We start from the raw sequence: 3,539 nt of genomic DNA, 5'->3' as shown, positions 1-3,539 counted from the left end.
CTTTAGCCAACTGTCTCACAGGGTTGTGTTTCACCTTTGTCCTGCTAGGGATTCCCTCTTGCTTTGGCATATGGTTTGTGCTGCCATCACCTTTAGATCCCCTTAGGGGTTGTTTGCAGCTGTGCAGGCTGTGGTCTGATAGAAAGTATTGGCCCCTGTGCAGGGGAGTGTATTTAGGGAATTGGTTGGGGATTGGGTGATCTGTTTCTGGCTAGGGGCACTTCCCTCAGCTAGGCCGGTGGGAGGGGGGCCTAAGTCTGGTGTGCAGATGCACCGCTTGGAGCCCAAAGGGTGGGACAGAGTGTGCAGGGAGAAAGGAGAATGCAGTGAGAAAGCCCCAAAGGCTTGGGTTCCTATGCCGCAGCTGCAGAAAGTTCTGCAGGACTTGGGTCCGCTGCCTGGAAGGCCTGAAGTGGTGTGGCTGGATGGAAACCTCTGTGTGCCTGTGTGTGTCCCCATGCGTGCACGGGTGTGCTCATGTATAGGGGAGCAGGTGGGGGGGAGGCCCAGGGAGGGGCCTGGCTGGCAGATCTGCAGGGAGCACAGTGACTGGGCAGGCACCTCTGGGCTGAGGCCTCTGAGCATGCGACAGGTCTGATTGGTGGTTTGTGTGGAGCACTAAGGCAGGACAGCAGCCTCTGCCTTCTGGCTAGCTGTGGTGCCGGACTCATGCCTCCTGGGAGAAGGGGCGGAGGGTCTGGCCTGCTGGACCATGAGGGGTGCCCGGGTGGTGCCAGAATCTGAAGGGGGTGGGAGGGTATGCCGGCTGGAGCTCATGCATGGACCCCGGAGGTTACTGACTGGCGGTTTTGTGTGGAGCACCAAGATGGGTGCAGCCTCCGCCATGCACCTGGCTGCCCTGTAGCACCAGTACAGGGCGAGCGGGGCGCGGGGAGTGCCGCACCAGAGACCACGGGTGTCCGCAGGGACCCCTGGCAATCTGGTGGTGGACCACCTCTGGGTCTGAGAGATGCTCTGAGTGGTCTTGGGAATTTAACAGACAAATTTGATACCGCCTCCAACTCTCCACCCCAAACTCTCCCTACTCCGCCCCCAACTCTCCCCACTCACTGATCTCCTCGGAGCTCCGGGTGTGAGCTGCCTATCTGACAGCCATCTTCCCCCAAGTCCTCTCAAAACGTTTTTTAATCATAGAGCAAGACCACAGTTCGAAGCACTTTTCAGCAATAAAAGTGAACTGAAGAAAATAGCTTACTTGGTTGACATCTTTGCCACCTTCAATGAGTTAAATTTATCACTGCAAGGACCAAATGCAACATGCCTTGATTTATCTGAAAAGATGCAATCATTCCAAATGAAACTTCAACTTTAGCCAAAAAAAAATTGGATGAAAATAAAAGTTACATGTTGCCTACCTTATCTGCTTTCTTTGAGGAACATGATATTGAACCAGACAAAAGGATTATGATGATAATTTCTGTGAAAGAACACTTGCACAGTCAAAGCTGAAGATGTTCCTGAGACAGCACAAGAAAAGTTCATTGAACTTATTAACAGCGATGCAGCGAGAACTGATTTCTCTACAATGCCAGTTACAAAATTCTGCATCAAACATTTGCAGTCATATCCTGTTCTGTCTGAGACTGTGTTGAACCTTCTTATTCCATTTTCAACAACATATATTTGTGAAACAGGATTTTCCAGTTTATTGGTTATCAAATCTAAATACAGAAGTAGATTTGTTGTGGAAAATGATCTTCGTTGTGCTCTTGCAAAGACTGTCCCGAGAATTTCTGATTTGGTGAGAGAGAAGCTATCTCAACCTTCACAGTGAAGTTGGCTTTTTACGCACACTGTCACAAAATGTAGCAATGTAGTTTACTGTTGTTATATTAAGACTTTGCCTTGGTCCTGCGGGCTCTGGGACGGGGACGAGCCTTGGTGCCTCCACTTCCTCTCGCCCTTTCTCTCCCAAATGGAGCCCTGGATTTCTGGAGGAGCCAGAGAGGGACTTGTGGCTGCCTAGGGAAGGAGTGGGGGCCCCGCCGAGAAACCGCCTGAAGGAGGACACCTGGGAGATTGAGCTGGAACGATGAGGACTGCGGACTTGCACCGCAGCAGGAGGGATCAGAGTTAGAAACTGGGAATGAGTTCCAGGCTGTGAGCTCAGTTTGTAAAGGTCTTCAGACCAAGAACAGTGACTTCTGTCCCAAAGCCTCAAGATATCATCCTGCTCAGACACATCTGCCTTGGGTCCTCTGCAAGAGGAACTCACCTTTGAAGCCCTGTGACCCCCAAGTCTTGGCTCCGAAGGAAAGTGAGGAGGCCAGGAAAATGAGGAGCCCACCTGAAGAAAAACCTAGCCCCCAAGGAGAGCTCCTCAGTCCAGAGTCCTCCAGTCACCTTTTCCAACGTTTCCACTACCAGGAAGTGGCAGGTCCTCACGAGGTCCTGCACCGCCTCTGGGACCTGTGCCGAGGCTGGCTGCGGCCTGAGAGGCACATCAAGGAGAAGATCCTGGAACTTCTGGTGCTGGAGCAGTTTCTGGTCATCTTGCCCTAGGAGATCCAGAGCTGGGTGCAGGCCCAGGAGCCTGAGAATGGTGAGCAGGCTGTGGCCGCAGTGGAGACACTGGAGTGAGAGCCCGGGAGACCCTGGCAGTGGCTCAAGCATTGTGAAGACCCTGTGGTGATCGATGATGGGGATGGCCATGAGCTCAAGAGCAGGATCGACCACCCACAGAGCCCCAAGATGACCTTGAAAAGAGCCAGGAGGCCCATCCCATGGCCCTGGCAGAAAATTCAGGGTTCCCAAGCCAATGGCCAGGGCAGCTCAGCGGGGACCCAGTTTCCCAAGATCTTTCCCTTCTTCAAGAAGAGAGCATGAGTGACACACAGCAAGTCACCAGCGTCCAGCTGCCTCAGAGCATCTTTCCCAGGACCCTGGCCCAGCTTGCACTTGGTCGCTTGGTGACACGGGCTGTCCAGCCCTAGTCGAGGAAAATGAAAGGATGTATGCTTTTGAGATACCCCACTCCTTCCTGTCAGCCTAATCCATGCTTCTACCTCTGAGGCCTCTGAGGCTTTGAGCAAAGACAATCACTGGGAAAAGCAGATGCCCACATCCAGTTTTACAGCTAAGGAGGCCCTCTGGATCAGCATCTTCGCAGCCCAGAGATCGCCTTGGAAAAAGAGAAACCTCTTCATTCTTGTAACTTCACATGATAACTACAGTATTAATCCTAGTGAGAATGCGATTTCAGAAATGTTAGGGAAAATAATTTCACTGTCACATCACCACTGGTGGAATTTTGAGAATTTCCTTAGCATTTTTGCTGTTTACTTTTCTGCTGGTGGGAATGGTGCGCTGCTACCTGCAGGTGCTCTCACTCACCTGTTTCTAGGTGCTGCCTTCGCCCCAACTTTCTCTGGTATTCCTCATGCCTTTTTCTCCTTACCACAAACCACTACCTGGAATGGTGTGTAGCTGTTGAAGCAATATCTCCTCCCACTATAAAACGAACTTCATGGTGGCATGGTTTTTTGTTAATTGTTCCACTCAACAGACAAGATGACTTG

At 51.7% G+C, this 3,539-nt stretch overlaps 1 pseudogene; it reads left to right on the top strand.

Annotated features, from left to right (window-relative positions):
* The first annotated feature begins 712 nt into the window (after positions 1-712).
* LOC115870361 lies at positions 713-2,954 on the top strand (annotated as a pseudogene).
* Positions 2,955-3,539: the final 585 nt, after the last annotated feature.

The sequence above is a fragment of the Echinops telfairi genome, unplaced genomic scaffold, assembly GCF_000313985.2.
Source record: "Echinops telfairi isolate 266 unplaced genomic scaffold, ASM31398v2 ScPeMD7_655;HRSCAF=1070, whole genome shotgun sequence".
Lineage (NCBI taxonomy): Eukaryota > Metazoa > Chordata > Mammalia > Afrosoricida > Tenrecidae > Echinops > Echinops telfairi.
This window is presented reverse-complemented; position numbering and strand designations above follow the sequence as displayed.